This window comes from Cherax quadricarinatus, chromosome 81, assembly GCF_038502225.1.
Source record: "Cherax quadricarinatus isolate ZL_2023a chromosome 81, ASM3850222v1, whole genome shotgun sequence".
NCBI classification, from domain to species: Eukaryota; Metazoa; Arthropoda; class Malacostraca; order Decapoda; family Parastacidae; genus Cherax; species Cherax quadricarinatus.
The window spans coordinates 3360194-3377200 of NC_091372.1; the positions used below are offsets into that span (position 1 = coordinate 3360194).

Below are 17007 nucleotides of genomic sequence, written 5' to 3' on the forward strand. Positions count from 1 at the left end.
GGGCTGTGGTTCTTACGTCGGTTTATGTGCGGCAACAGTAACAGCCTGGTTGCTCAGACCCTGATCCACCAAGACGCCTGGTCATAGACTGGTCCGTGGGGGCGTTGACCCCCGAAACCCCCTTCAGGTATACTCCAGGTGTACTCAGTGATTGGAAATAAGGAATCTAAAGTGAATGCCAGTACTCCTGCCAGAGTACAAAATGTTTACCAGGGTTCCAGGTTGACGTTCATGTGGCAAGGGTGTAGTTAATAAGTTTAAGTTAAAAAGAACCCTGGGGTCTCACTCCGGGGTGTCACCCCGGAGTGTCACCCCGGGGTGTCACCCCGGTATGTGACACCTAACAAGTAGTGGTGACGAGAGGACGTGTGGGCGTGACGGTAAGGACGTGTGGGCGTGGAAGATAACAATGATTAGGGAAGGAATGTAATTGGGATTGAGCGTGGGCGTGGATAACAGGGACATGGGCGTGGAAGACAGGTGCGTGGGTTTGGAAGACAGGTGCGTGGGCTTGGAAGACAGGGGCATGGGCGTGGAAGACAGGTGCGTGGGCGTGGAAGACAGGGGCGTATGCGTGGAAGACATGCGTGGGCTTGGAAGATAAGGGCGTGGGCTTGGAAGACAGGGGCGTAGGCATGGGACAGGGGCGTAGTCGTGGAAGACAGGGGCGTAGTCGTGGAAGACAGAGGCGTAGTCGTGGAAGACAGGGGCGTGGGCGTGGAAGACAGGGGCGTAGTCGTGGAAGACAGGGGTAGTCGTAGGCGAAGACGTGGAAGACAAAGGGTCGTGGAAGACAGTAGTCGTGGAAGACGTAGTCGTGGAAGACAGGGGCGTGGGCGTGGAAGACAAAGGCATAGTGGTGGAAGACAGGGGCGTGGGCGTGGAAGACAGGAGCGTAGTCGTGGAAGACAGGGGCGTAGGCGTGGAAGACAGGGGCGTAGTCGTGGAAGACAGAGGCGTAGTCGTGGAAGACAGAGGCGTGGGCGTGGAAGACAGGGGCGTAGTCGTGGAAGACAGGGGCGTAGTCGTGGAAGACAGGGGCGTAGTCGTGGAAGACAGAGGCGAAGTCGTGGAAGACAGGGGCGTGGGCGTGGAAGACAGGAGCGTAGTCGTGGAAGACAGGGGCGTAGGCGTGGAAGACAGGGGCGTAGTCGTGGAAGACAGGGGCGAAGGCGTGGAAGACAGGGGCGTAGTCGTGGAAGACAGGGGCGTAGTCGTGGAAGACAGAGGCGTAGTCGTGGAAGACAGGGGCGTGGGCGTGGAAGACAGAGGCGTAGTCGTGGAAGAGAGGGGCGTAGGCGTGGAAGACAGGGGCGTAGTCGTGGAAGACAGGGGCGAAGGCGTGGAAGACAGGAGCGTAGTCGTGGAAGACAGGGGCGTAGGCGTGGAAGACAGGGGCGTAGTCGTGGAAGACAGAGGCGTAGTCGTGGAAGACAGGGGCGTAGTCGTGGAAGACAGGGGCGTAGTCGTGGAAGACAGGGGCGTAGGCGTGGAAGACAGGGGCGTAGTCGTGGAAGACAGATGTGTGGGCTTGGAAGAGGGGCATGGGCGTGGAAGAGAGGGGCGTGGGCTTGGAAGACATGGACGTGGGATTCGAAGGCAGGGGCGTGGAAGATAAAGGCGTGGGCGTGGAAGACAAATGCGTGGGCGTGGAAGGCAGGTGCGTGGGCGTGGAAGACGGGCGTGGGCGTGGAAGACAGGCATGGGCGTGGATGACAGGTGCGTGGGCGTGGAAGACAGGGGCATTAGCGTGGACGACAGGTGCGTGGGTGTAGCAGACAGGGGCGTGGGCGTGGATGACAGGTGCGTGGGTGTGGAAGGCAGGGGCGTGGGCGTGGAAGACAGGGGCGTGGGTCGTATATATTTGTAAGAAAGTAGCCTGGCTGAGGCAGGAGAAAACACTGGTTCACTCAGATATAAACACTGGTTCACTCAGATATAAACACTGTGGTTCACTCAGATATAAACACTGCGGTTCACTCAGATATAAACACTGCGGTTCACTCAGATATAAACACTGCGGTTCACTCAGATATAAACACTGCGGTTCACTCAGATATAAACACTGTGGTTCACTCAGATATAAACACTGTGGTTCACTCAGATATAAACACTGTGGTTCACTCAGATATAAACACTGTGGTTCACTCAGATATAAACACTGTGGTTCACTCAGATATAAACACTGTGGTTCACTCAGATATAAACACTGTGGTTCACTCAGATATAAACACTGTGGTTCACTCAGATATAAACACTGTGGTTCACTCAGATATAAACACTGTGGTTCACTCAGATATAAACACTGTGGTTCACTCAGATATAAACACTGTGGTTCACTCAGATATAAACACTGTGGTTCACTCAGATATAAACACTGTGGTTCACTCAGATATAAACACTGTGGTTCACTCAGATATAAACACTGTGGTTCACTCAGATATAAACACTGTGGTTCACTCAGATATAAACACTGTGGTTCACTCAGATATAAACACTGTGGTTCACTCAGATATAAACACTGTGGTTCACTCAGATATAAACACTGTGGTTCACTCAGATATAAACACTGTGGTTCACTCAGATATAAACACTGTGGTTCACTCAGATATAAACACTGTGGTTCACTCAGATATAAACACTGTGGTTCACTCAGATATAAACACTGGTTCACTCAGGTTCACTCAGATATAAACACTGGTTCACTCAGATATAAACACTGTGGTTCACTCAGATATAAACACTGTGGTTCACTCAGATATAAACACTGTGGTTCACTCAGATATAAACACTGTGGTTCACTCAGATATAAACACTGTGGTTCACTCAGATATAAACACTGGTTCACTCAGATATAAACACTGTGGTTCACTCAGATATAAACACTGGTTCACTCAGATATAAACATTGTGGTTCACTCTGATATAAACACTGTGGTTCACTCAGATATAAACACTGTGGTTCACTCAGATATAAACACTGGTTCACTCAGATATAAACACTGGTTCACTCAGATATAAACACTGTGGTTCACTCAGATATAAACACTGTGGTTCACTCAGATATAAACACTGTGGTTCACTCAGATATAAACACTGTGGTTCACTCAGATATAAACACTGGTTCACTCAGATATAAACACTGTGGTTCACTCAGATATAAACACTGGTTCACTCAGATATAAACACTGGTTCACTCAGATATAAACATTGTGGTTCACTCAGATATAAACACTGTGGTTCACTCAGATATAAACACTGGTTCACTCAGATATAAACACTGTGGTTCACTCAGATATAAACACTGTGGTTCACTCAGATATAAACACTGTGGTTCACTCAGATATAAACACTGGTTCACTCAGATATAAACACTGTGGTTCACTCACATATAAACACTGGTTCACTCAGATATAAACATTGTGGTTCACTCAGATATAAACATTGTGGTTCACTCAGATATAAACACTGTGGTTCACTCAGATATAAACACTGGTTCACTCAGATATAAACACTGTGGTTCACTCAGATATAAACACTGGTTCACTCAGATATAAACACTGTGGTTCACTCAGATATAAACACTGGTTCACTCAGATATAAACACTGGTTCACTCAGATATAAACACTGGTTCACTCAAATATATACACTGGTTCACTCAGATATAAACACTGTGGTTCACTCAGATATAAACACTGTGGTTCACTCAGATATAAACACTGGTTCACTCAGATATAAACACTGTGGTTCACTCAGATATAAACACTGTGGTTCACTCAGATATAAACACTGGTTCACTCAGATATAAACACTGGTTCACTCAGATATAAACACTGGTTCACTCAGATATAAACACTGTGGTTCACTCAGATATAAACACTGTGGTTCACTCAGATATAAACACTGTGGTTCACTCAGATATAAACACTGCGGTTCACTCAGATATAAACACTGTGGTTCACTCAGATATAAACACTGTGGTTCACTCAGATATAAACACTGTGGTTCACTCAGATATAAACACTGTGGTTCACTCAGATATAAACACTGGTTCACTCAGATATAAACACTGGTTCACTCAAATATAAACACTGGTTCACTCAAATATAAACACTGTGGTTCACTCAGATATAAACACTGTGGTTCACTCAGATATAAACACTGGTTCACTCAGATATAAACACTGTGGTTCACTCAGATATAAACACTGGTTCACTCAGATATAAACACTGGTTCACTCAGACATAAACACTGGTTCACTCTGATATAAACACTGTGGTTCACTCAGATATAAACACTGGTTCGCTCAGATATAAACACTGGTTCACTCAGATATAAACACTGTGGTTCACTCAGATATAAACACTGGTTCACTCAGATATAAACACTGTGGTTCACTCAGATATAAACACTGTGGTTCACTCACATATAAACACTGTGGTTCACTCAGATATAAACACTGTGGTTCACTCAGATATAAACAATGTGGTTCACTCAGATGTAAACACTGTGGTTCACTCAGATATAAACAATGTGGTTCACTCAGATGTAAACACTGTGGTTCACTCAGATGTAAACACTGTGGTTCACTCAGATATAAACACTGTGGTTCACTCAGATATAAACAATGTGGTTCACTCAGATATAAACACTGTGGTTCACTCAAATATAAACACTGTGGTTCACTCAGATATGAACAATGTGGTTCACTCAGATGTAAACACTGTGGTTCGCTCAGATATAAACACTGTGGTTCGCTCAGATATAAACACTGGTTCACTCAGATATAAACACTGGTTCACTCAGATATAAACACTGGTTCACTCAGATATAAACACTGGTTCACTCAGATATAAACACTGTGGTTCACTCAGATATAAACACTGTGGTTCACTCAGATATAGACACTGTGGTTCACTCAGATATAAACACTGGTTCACTAAGATATAAACACTGTGGTTCACTCAGATATAAACACTGTGGTTCACTCAGATATAAACACTGTGGTTCACTCAGATATAAACGCTGGTTCACTCAGATATAAACACTGTGGTTCACTCAGATATAAACACTGTGGTTCACTCAGATATAAACACTGGTTCACTCAGATATAAACACTGTGGTTCACTCAGATATAAACACTGCGGTTCACTCACATATAAACACTGGTTCACTCAGATATAAACACTGTGGTTCACTCAGATATAAACACTGTGGTTCACTCAGATATAAACACTGTGGTTCACTCAGATATAAACACTGTGGTTCACTCAGATATAAACACTGTGGTTCACTCAGATATAAACACTGTGGTTCACTCAGATATAAACACTGTGTTCACTCAGATATAAACACTGTGGTTCACTCAGATATAAACACTGTGGTTCACTCAGATAAACACTGTGGTTCAAGATATAAACACTGGTTCACTCAGATATAAACACTGTGGTTCACTCAGATATAAACATTGTGGTTCACTCAGATATAAACACTGTGGTTCACTCAGATGTAAACACTGTGGTTCACTCAGATATAAACACTGGTTCACTCAGATATAAACACTGTGGTTCACTCAGATGTAAACACTGTGGTTCACTCAGATATAAACACTGGTTCACTCAGATATAAACACTGTGGTTCACTCAGATATAAACACTGTGGTTCACTCAGATATAAACACTGTGGTTCACTCAGATATAAACACTGTGGTTCACTCAGATATAAACACTGTGGTTCACTCAGATATAAACACTGGTTCACTCAGATATAAACACTGTGGTTCACTCAGATATAAACACTGGTTCACTCAGATATAAACACTGGTTCACTCAGATATAAACAGTGGTTCACTCAGATGTAAACACTGTGGTTCACTCAGATATAAACACTGTGGTTCACTCAGATATAAACACTGTGGTTCACTCAGATATAAACACTGTGGTTCACTCAGATATAAACACTCTGGTTCACTCAGATATAAACACTGGTTCACTCAGATGTAAACACTGTGGTTCACTCAGATATAAACACTGGTTCACTCAGATATAAACACTGTGGTTCACTCAGATATAAACACTGGTTCACTCAGATATAAACACTGGTTCACTCAGATATAAACACTGTGGTTCACTCAGATATAAACACTGGTTCACTCAGATATAAACACTGGTTCACTCAGATATAAACACTGTGGTTCACTCAGATATAAACACTGTGGTTCACTAAGATATAAACAATGTGGTTCACTCAGATATAAACACTGTGGTTCACTCAGATATAAACACTGTGGTTCACTCAGATATAAACACTGTGGTTCACTCAGATATAAATACTGTGGTTCACTCAGATATAAACACTGTGGTTCACTCAGATATAAACACTGTGGTTCACTCAGATATAAACACTGTGGTTCACTCAGATATGAACACTGTGGTTCACTAAGATATAAACACTGTGGTTCACTCAGATATAAACACTGTGGTTCACTCAGATATAAACATTGTGGTTCACTCAGATATAAACACTGTGGTTCACTCAGATATAAACACTGTGGTTCACTCAGATATAAACACTGTGGTTCACTCAGATATAAACACTGTGGTTCACTCAGATATAAACACTGTGGTTCACTCAGATATAAACACTGTGGTTCACTCAGATATAAACACTGTGGTTCACTCAGATATAAACACTGTGGTTCACTCAGATATAAACACTGGTTCACTCAGATATAAACACTGTGGTTCACTCAGATATAAACACTGTGGTTCACTCAGATATAAACACTGTGGTTCACTCAGATATAAACACTGTGGTTCACTCAGATATAAACACTGGTTCACTCAGATATAAACACTGTGGTTCACTCAGATATAAACACTGTGGTTCACTCAGATATAAACGCTGTGGTTCACTCAGATATAAACACTGTGGTTCACTCAGATATAAACACTGTGGTTCACTCAGATATAAACGCTGTGGTTCACTCAGATATAAACACTGTGGTTCACTCAGATATAAACACTGTGGTTCACTCAGATATAAACATTGTGGTTCACTCAGATATAAACACTGTGGTTCACTCAGATATAAACACTGTGGTTCACTCAGATATAAACATTGTGGTTCACTCAGATATAAACACTGTGGTTCACTCAGATATAAACACTGGTTCACTCAGATATAAACACTGGTTCACTCAGATATAAACACTGTGGTTCACTCAGATATAAGCACTGTGGTTCACTCAGATATAAACACTGGTTCACTCAGATATAAACACTGGTTCACTCAGATATAAACACTGTGGTTCACTCTGATATAAACACTGTGGTTCACTCAGATATAAACACTGTGGTTCACTCAGATATAAACACTGTGGTTCACTCAGATATAAACACTGTGGTTCACTCAGATATAAACACTGTGGTTCACTCAGATATAAACACTGTGGTTCACTCAGATATAAACACTGGTTCACTCAGATATAAACACTGTGGTTCACTCAGATATAAACACTGTGGTTCACTCAGATATAAACACTGTGGTTCACTCAGATATAAACACTGGTTCACTCAGATATAAACACTGTGGTTCACTCAGATATAAACACTGTGGTTCACTCAGATATAAACACTGTGGTTCACTCAGATATAAACACCGAAATGAATTATTTATGTAGACATTAATTAGTTTGCACACACACACACACACACACACACACACACACACACACACACACACACACACACACACACACACACACACACATACACATGCACATACACACACACATACACACGCACACACACACACACACACACACACACACACACATACACACACACACACACACACACACACACACACACACACACACACACACACACATACACACACACATACACACACACATCACACATATACACACATATACACACACATACACACAACACACACACATACACACACACACACACACACACACACACACAAACACACATACACACACATACACACATATACACACAACACACACACACACACACACACACACACACACACACACACACACACACACACAGAATCATAGCACCCACACACCCAGACATCATAGCAGTCACAGAAACGAAACTCGCTTAGACAATAACAGATGCAATCTTCCCACCGGGATATCAGATCCTGAGGAAAGATAGAAGGAGGAGAGGGGGAGGAGGGGTTGCACTGCTCATAAAAAACCGATGATTATTTGAGGAAATGGAAGGCAAGGACATGATTGGAGAAAGGGACTACATAGTAGGTACAATTCAGTCTGGAGAACATAAAGTAGTTATTGGAGTGATGTATAATCCACCACAGAACTGCAGGAGGCCAAGAGAGGAATATGAAGAAAACAACAGAATGATGGTGGACACACTGGCTGAGGTGGCAAGAAGAGCTCACTCGAGCAGAGCAAAGTTACTGGTTATAGGTGATTTCAACCACAGGGAGATCGACTGGGAAAACCTGGAGCCTCATGGGGGTCCCGAAACAAGGAGAGCCAAGATGATGGATGTGGTACTTGAAAACCTCATGCATCAACATGTCAGGGACACTAACAGAGAGAGAGGGGAGGATGAGCCAGCAAGACTGGACCTTGTGTTCACCCTGAGCAGTTCAGACATTGAGGACATCACTTACGAGAGGCCCCTTGGAGCTTGCGATCACGTAGTTTAGAGTTTTCATTATTTAGTAGAGTTACAAGTGGAGTGGGTAACAGGAATTGAATGGGAAATGCCAAACTATAAATGGGGGGACTACACAGGTATGAGGAACTTCCTGCAGGAGGTTCAGTGGGACAGAGAACTGGTAGGAAAATCAGTAAACGAGATGATGGAATATGTAACAACAAAGTACAAGGAGGCAGAGGAAAGGTTTGTTCTCAAGGGAAATAGAAATAATAGGAAGACCAAAGCGAGTCCTTGGTTTACCCGAAGGTGTAGGGAGGCAAAAACTAAGTGCACGAGGGAATGGAAAAAGTACAGGAGGCAAAGGACCCAGGAAAATAAGGAGATTAGTAGAAGAGCCAGAAACGAGTATGCGCAGATAAGGAGGGAGGCCCAGCGACAGTACGAAAACGACATAACGTCGAAAGTCAAGTCTGATCCGAAACTGCTGTATAGCCACATTAGGAGGAAGACAACAGTCAAAGATCAGGTGATCAGGCTGAGGAAAGAAGGTGGGGAACTCACAAGAAACGATCAAGAGGTATGTGAGGAGTTCAACATGAGATTTAAGGAAGTATTTACAGTGGAGTCAGGAAGACGTCTGGGAGGACAGAACAGAGGGGCACACCAACAAGGAATATACCAACAAGTGTTGGATGACATACATACAAATGAGGAGGAGGTGAAGAAGCTGCTAAGGAACATCGATACCTCAAAGGCAATGGGACCGGACATCTCCCCGTGGGTCCTTAGTGAGGGAGTGGATATGTTGTGCGTGCCACTTACCACAATCTTCAACACATCCCTGGAAACTGGGCAACTACCTGAGGAATGGAAGACGGCAAATGTAGTTCCCATTTTTAAAAAATCAGACAGAAAATAGGTACTAAACTATAGACCTGTGTCACTGACGTGTATAGTATGCAAAGTTATGGAGAAGATTATCAGGAGGAGAGTGGTGGAGCACCTGGAATGGAACAAGAGTATAAACGCCAACCAGCATGGATTCATGGAAGGCAAATTCTGTGTCACAAACTTTCTGGAGTTTTATGATAAAGTAACAGAAGTGCGACACGAGAGAGAGGGGTGGGTTGATTGCATCTTCTTGGACTGCAAGAAGGCCTTTGACACAATTCCTCACAAGAGATTAGTGCAGAAGCTAGAGGATCAGGCGCATATAACAGGAAGGGCACTGCAATGGATTAGAGAACACCTGACCCCAATGGAAATAAGTCACTGTCTGACTTTTTTGGGTTATCCTAGGTTCTCTACACATATGCTGCTATGTATGATAATCTATGTAACTGTATTTGTGTATACCTGAATAAACTTACTGACAGGGAGGCAACAACGAGTCATGATACGTGATGAGGTATCACAGTGGGCACCTGTGACGAACGGGGTCCCACAGGGGTCGGTTCTAGGACCAGTGCTATTTTTGGTATATGTGAATGACATGATGGAAGGGTTAGACTCAGAAGTGTCCCTGTTCACAGATGATGTGAAGTTAATGAGGAGAATTAAATCAGATGAGGACCAGGCAGGACTTCAAAGAGACCTGGACAGACTGGACACCTGGTCCGGCAACTGGCTTCTCGAATTTAACCCCACCAAATGCAAGTCATGAAGATCGGGGAAGGGCACAGAAGACCGCAGACGGAGGTGACCAAAGACTGCAAACTTCGCTCAAGGAGAAAGATCTTGGGGTGAGTATAACACCGAGCATGTCTCCGGAAGCACACATCAACCAGATAACTGCTGCAGCATATGGGCGCCTGGCAAACCTGAGAACAGCGTTCCGATACCTTAGTAAGGAATCGTTTAAGACACTGTATACCGTGTACGTCAGGCCCATACTGGAGTATGCAGCACCTGTTTGGAACCCGTACTTGATCAAGCACGTCAAGAAATTAGAGAAAGTGCAAAGGTTTGCAAGAAGAGTAGTCCCAGAGCTCAGGGGTATGTCCTACGAAGATTAAGGGAAATCGGCCTGACGACACTGGAGGACAGGAGGATCAGGGGGGACATGATAACGACATATAAAATACTGCACGGAATAGACAAGGTGGACAAAGACGGGATGTTCCAGAGATGGGACACAGAAACAAGAGGTCACAATTGGAGGCTGAAGACCCAGATGAGTCAAAGGGATGTTAGGAAGTATTTCTTCGGTCATAGAGTTGTCAGGCAGTGGAATAGCCTAGAAAGTGACGTAGTGGAGGCAGGAACCATACATAGCTTTAAGACGAGGTATGACAGCTCAGGAAGTAGAGAGAGAGAGAGAGGATCTGGTAGCGATCAGTGAAGAGGCGGGGCCAGGAGCTGAGTCTCGATCCCTGCAACCACAATTACGTGAGTACAATTAGATGAGTACACACACACACACACACACTGTACCTGGAGAGAATTCCGGACAAAGTCAGGGTACTTTTCCAGAATGGTCTGTAATATACCACTGTGGATAAAATACTTTGACATTACTTAAACTTTTCTAAATGTGTTGTGTATGAATTCATCAATTTTGTCACATTCCAGTACATAATGACACAAGGTATGACAATAGTCCATCTGACAAAGTTTACATTTAGTGTACATCTGGTGGTGGTGATTTAACCTGCCAAAGATACTTGTAACCCAGACGGAGCCGGCCAATAGTGACATCCAAGTGTCTGATTATTATGTTGGATGAACCATAGACATGTGGCTCCTCCTGCTTGATAGATGGACTGACTGGTGTCAGTCTTCTTGACTGGTGCCAGTCTCCTTGACTGGTGCCAGTCTCCTTGACTGGTGCCAGTCTCCTTGACTGGTGCCAGTCTCCTTGACTGGTGTCAGTCTCCTTGACTGGTGTCAGTCTCCTTGACTGGTGTCAGTCTCCTTGACTTGTGCCAGTCTTCTTGACTGGTGTCAGTCTCCTTGACTGGTGTCAGTCTCCTTGACTGGTGCCAGTTCTCTTGACTGGTGTCAGTCTCCTTGACTGGTGCCAGTCTCCTTGACTGGTGCCAGTCTCCTTGACTGGTGCCAGTCTCCTTGACTAGTGCCAGTCTCCTTGACTGGTGCCAGTCTCCTTGACTGATGTCAGTCTTCTTGACTGGTGCCAGTCTCCTTGACTGGTGCCAGTCTCCTTGACTGGTGTCAGTCTCCTTGACTGGTGTCAGTCTTCTTGACTGGTGTCAGTCTCCTTGACTGGTGCCAGTCTCCTTGACTGGTGTCAGTCTCCTTGACTGGTGTCAGTCTCCTTGACTGTTGCCAGTCTCCTTGACTGGTGCCAGTCTCCTTCACTGGTGCCAGTCTCCTTGACTGGTGCCAGTCTCCTTGACTGGTGCCAGTCTCCTTGACTGGTGCCAGTCTCCTTGACTGGTGTCAGTCTCCTTGACTGGTGTCAGTCTCCTTGACTGGTGCCAGTCTTCTTGACTGGTGTCAGTCTCCTTGACTGGTGCCAGTCTCCTTGACTGGTGTCAGTCTCCTTGACTGGTGTCAGTCTCCTTGACTGGTGCCAGTCTCCTTGACTGGTGCCAGTCTCCTTGACTGGTGCCAGTCTCCTTGACTGGTGCCAGTCTCTTTGATCGGTGCCAGTCTCCTTGACTGGTGCCAGTCTCCTTGATCGGTGCCAGTCTCCTTGACTGGTGTCAGTCTCCTTGACTGGTGTCAGTCTCCTTGACTGGTGTCAGTCTCCTTGACTGGTGTCAGTCTCCTTGACTGGTGCCAGTCTCCTTGATCGGTGCCAGTCTCCTTGACTGGTGTGAGTCTCCTTGACTGGTGTCAGTCTCCTTGACTGGTGTCAGTCTCCTTGATTGGTGCCAGTCTCCTTGACTGGTGTCAGTCTCCTTGACTGGTGTCAGTCTCCTTGATTGGTGCCAATCTCATTGACTGGTGCCAGTCTCCTTGACTGGTGTCAGTCTCCTTGACTGGTGCCAGTCTCATTGACTGGTGCCAGTCTCCTTGACTGGTGCCAGTCTCCTTGACTGGTGTCAGTCTCCTTGACTGGTGTCAGTCTCCTTGACTGGTGCCAGTCTCCTTGACTGGTGCCAGTCTCCTTGACTGGTGCCAGTCTCCTTGATTGGTGCCAGTCTCATTGACTGGTGTCAGTCTCCTTGACTGGTGTCAGTCTCCTTGACTGGTGTAAGTCTCCTTGACTGGTGCCAGTCTCCTTGACTGGTGCCAGTCTCCTTGACTGGTGTCAGTCTCCTTGACTGGTGCCAGTCTTCTTGACTGGTGCCAGTCTTCTTGACTGGTGTCAGTCTCCCTGAGTCTTAGGTCAATTAAGTCCAGTTAAGTTCTTTTTATTGTTCTCAAACTGCTAACTGACAGTCCAAGATTGTAAATCTACTCTCTCTTTGAATGCATATATATAACTTAGCCAATTCATCAGTTGTATCATGCATCTGAAGACCAACAGATGGAATCCACATCATGTACACTCTGACTCCTGTCCACAGTCCTACCATACCTGTGTCTGGCTTCTGACACAAGTATGACACTGTCCACAGTCCTACCATACCTGTGTCTGGCTTCTGACACAAGTATGACACACTGTCCACAGTCCTACCATACCTGTGTCTGGCTTCTGACACAAGTATGACACTGTCCACAGTCCTACCATACCTGTGTCTGGCTTCTGACACAAGTATGACACTGTCCACAGTCCTACCATACCTGTGTCTGGCTTCTGACACAAGTATGACACTGTCCACAGTTCTACCATACCTGTGTCTGGCTTCTGACACAAGTATGACACTGTCCACAGTCCTACCATACCTGTGTCTGGCTTCTGACACAAGTATGACACTGTCCACAGTCCTACCATACCTGTGTCTGGCTTCTGACACAAGTATGACACTGTCCACAGTCCTACCATACCTGTGTCTGGCTTCTGACACAAGTATGACACTGTCCACAGTCCTACCATACCTGTGTCTGGCTTCTGACACAAGTATGACACTGTCCACAGTCCTACCATACCTGTGTCTGGCTTCTGACACAAGTATGACACTGTCCACAGTCCTACCATACCTATGTCTGGCTTCTGACACAAGTATGACACTGTCCACAGTCCTACCATACCTGTGTCTGGCTTCTGACACAAGTATGACACTGTCCACAGTCCTACCATACCTGTGTCTGGCTTCTGACACAAGTATGACACTGTCCACAGTCCTACCATACCTGTGTCTGGCTTCTGACACAAGTATGACACTGTCCACAGTCCTACCATACCTGTGTCTGGCTTCTGACACAAGTATGACACTGTCCACAGTCCTACCATACCTGTGTCTGGCTTCTGACACAAGTATGACACTGTCCACAGTCCTACCATACCTGTGTCTGGCTTCTGACACAAGTATGACACTGTCCACAGTCCTACCATACCTGTGTCTGGCTTCTGACACAAGTATGACACTGTCCACAGTCCTACCATACCTGTGTCTGGCTCCTGACACAAGTATGACACTGTCCACAGTCCTACCATACCTGTGTCTGGCTTCTGACACAAGTATGACACTGTCCACAGTCCTACCATACCTGTGTCTGGCTTCTGACACAAGTATGACACTGTCCACAGTCCTACCATACCTGTGTCTGGCTTCTGACACAAGTATGACACACTGTCCACAGTCCTACCGTACCTGTGTCTGGCTTCTGACACAAGTATGACACTGTCCACAGTCCTACCATACCTGTGTCTGGCTTCTGACACAAGTATGACACTGTCCACAGTCCTACCATACCTGTGTCTGGCTTCTGACACAAGTATGACACTGTCCACAGTCCTACCATACCTGTGTCTGGCTTCTGACACAAGTATGACACACTGTCCACAGTCCTACCATACCTGTGTCTGGCTTCTGACACAAGTATGACACTGTCCACAGTCCTACCATACCTGTGTCTGGCTTCTGACACAAGTATGACACTGTCCACAGTCCTACCATACCTGTGTCTGGCTTCTGACACAAGTATGACACACTGTCCACAGTCCTACCATACCTGTGTCTGGCTTCTGACACAAGTATGACACTGTCCACAGTCCTACCATACCTGTGTCTGGCTCTGACACAAGTATGACACTGTCCACAGTCCTACCATATCTGTGTCTGGCTTCTGACACAAGTATGACACACTGTCCACAGTCCTACCATACCTGTGTCTGGCTTCTGACACAAGTATGACACACTGTCCACAGTCCTACCATACCTGTGTCTGGCTTCTGACACAAGTATGACACTGTCCACAGTCCTACCATACCTGTGTCTGGCTCCTGACACAAGTATGACACTGTCCACAGTCCTACCATACCTGTGTCTGGCTTCTGACACAAGTATGACACTGTCCACAGTCCTACCATACCTGTGTCTGGCTTCTGACACAAGTATGACACTGTCCACAGTCCTACCATACCTGTGTCTGTCTTCTGACACAAGTATGACACACTGTCCACAGTCCTACCATACCTGTGTCTGGCTTCTGACACAAGTATGACACTGTCCACAGTCCTACCATACCTGTGTCTGGCTTCTGACACAAGTATGACACTGTCCACAGTCCTACCATACCTGTGTCTGGCTTCTGACACAAGTATGACACACTGTCCACAGTCCTACCATACCTGTGTCTGGCTTCTGACACAAGTATGACACTGTCCACAGTCCTACCATACCTGTGTCTGGCTTCTGACACAAGTATGACACTGTCCACAGTCCTACCATACCTGTGTCTGTCTTCTGACACAAGTATGACACTGTCCACAGTCCTACCATACCTGTGTCTGGCTTCTGACACAAGTATGACACAGTTTATACTCCAGGAGTTGACAGTATTTATGGATGATAGTGGTTGTCATACTGTTTGCACGACGTCCATGTTATCTGTGGTTGACACTGTAGTTGTAACTGATTCTTCTCACTCACATTCTTCTACTGTCACATCTCCTGTCCTTTACCTCCTGGAGATTACCTGGAGAGGGTTTCGGGGGTCAACGCCCCCGCGGCTTGGTCTGAGACCAGGCCTCATGGTGGATCAGGGTCTGATCAACCAGGCTGCTACTGCTGGCCGCATGCAAGCTTACGTACGAACCACAGCCCGGTTGGTCAGGTACTGACTTTAGGTACCTGTCCAGTGCCTTCTTGAAGACAGTCAGGGGTCTATTGGTAATCCCCGTTATGTTGCTGGGAGGCAGTTGAACAGTCTTGGGCCCCGGACACTTACTGTGTTGTCTCTCAGTGTACTCGTGGCGCCCCTGCTTTTCATTTGGGAAATATTACATCTCCTGCCGAGTCTTTTGCTTTCATAGGGAGTGATTTTCGTGTGCAGGTTTGGTACCAATCCCTCCAGAACCTTCCAAGTGTATATTATCATATATATATCTCTCTCTCTCTCTCTCTTATCTCTCTTGCCTGCGTTCCAGGGAATACAGATCAAGGACCTTCAACCGTTCCCAGTAATTTAGGTGCCTTATCGTACTTACATGTGCCGTGAAAGTTCTTTGTACACTCTCCAGGTCAGCAATGTCGCCAGCCTTGAAGGGGGCCGTAGTGTACAGCAGTATTCCAGCCTAGAGAGCACAAGCGATTTGAAGAGAATCATCATGGGCTTGGCGTCCCTAGTTTTGAAGGTTCTCATTATCCATCCTATCATTTTCCTAGCAGATGAGGTAGATACATTGTTGTCGTCTTTGAAGGCGAGATCCTCTGACATTATCACTCCCAGGTCCTTCACATTACTTGTTCGCTCTTTTGTAGGGTTAGAATTTGTCGTATACCCTGATACATTTTTAATTTCCTCAAGTTTCCCATATCTGAGTAGTTGAAATTTGTCCTCGTTGAACTTCATATTGTTTTGAGTGACCCATTTGAAGATTTGGTTAACGTCCGCTTGGAGTCTGGCAGTGTCTTCGATGGAGGTCACTGCCATGGTGATCCAGGTGTCATCCACAAAGGAAGACACGGAGCTATGGCTTACATCTCTGTCTATGTCAGAAATGAGGATGAGGAATAGAATGGGAGCGAGCACTGTGCCTTGTGGAACAGAGCTTTTTACCATGGCTGCCTCAGACTTTACTCTGTTTACTATTATTCTTTGTGTTCTATTTGTCAGGAAGTTATAGATCCATCTACCAACTTTTCCTGTTATTCCTTTATCCCGCATTTTTTGCGCTATTACACCATGGTCACACTTGTCGAAGGCTTTTGCAAAGTCTGTGTATACTACATCTGCATTTTGTTTATCCTCTGCAGCATCCAGGACCTTGTCATAGTGGTCCAGTAGCTGGGACAGGCAGGAGCGACCTGCTCTAAACCCGTGT

At 45.5% G+C, this 17007-nt stretch overlaps 1 protein-coding gene across 1 annotated transcript in view; it reads left to right on the plus strand.

Moving 5' to 3' along the window:
- The window catches only part of LOC128699894 (uncharacterized), a 461924-nt gene that overhangs the window by 23688 nt on the left and 421229 nt on the right, over positions 1-17007 (plus strand). The gene's annotated exons all lie outside the window — the stretch shown is intronic.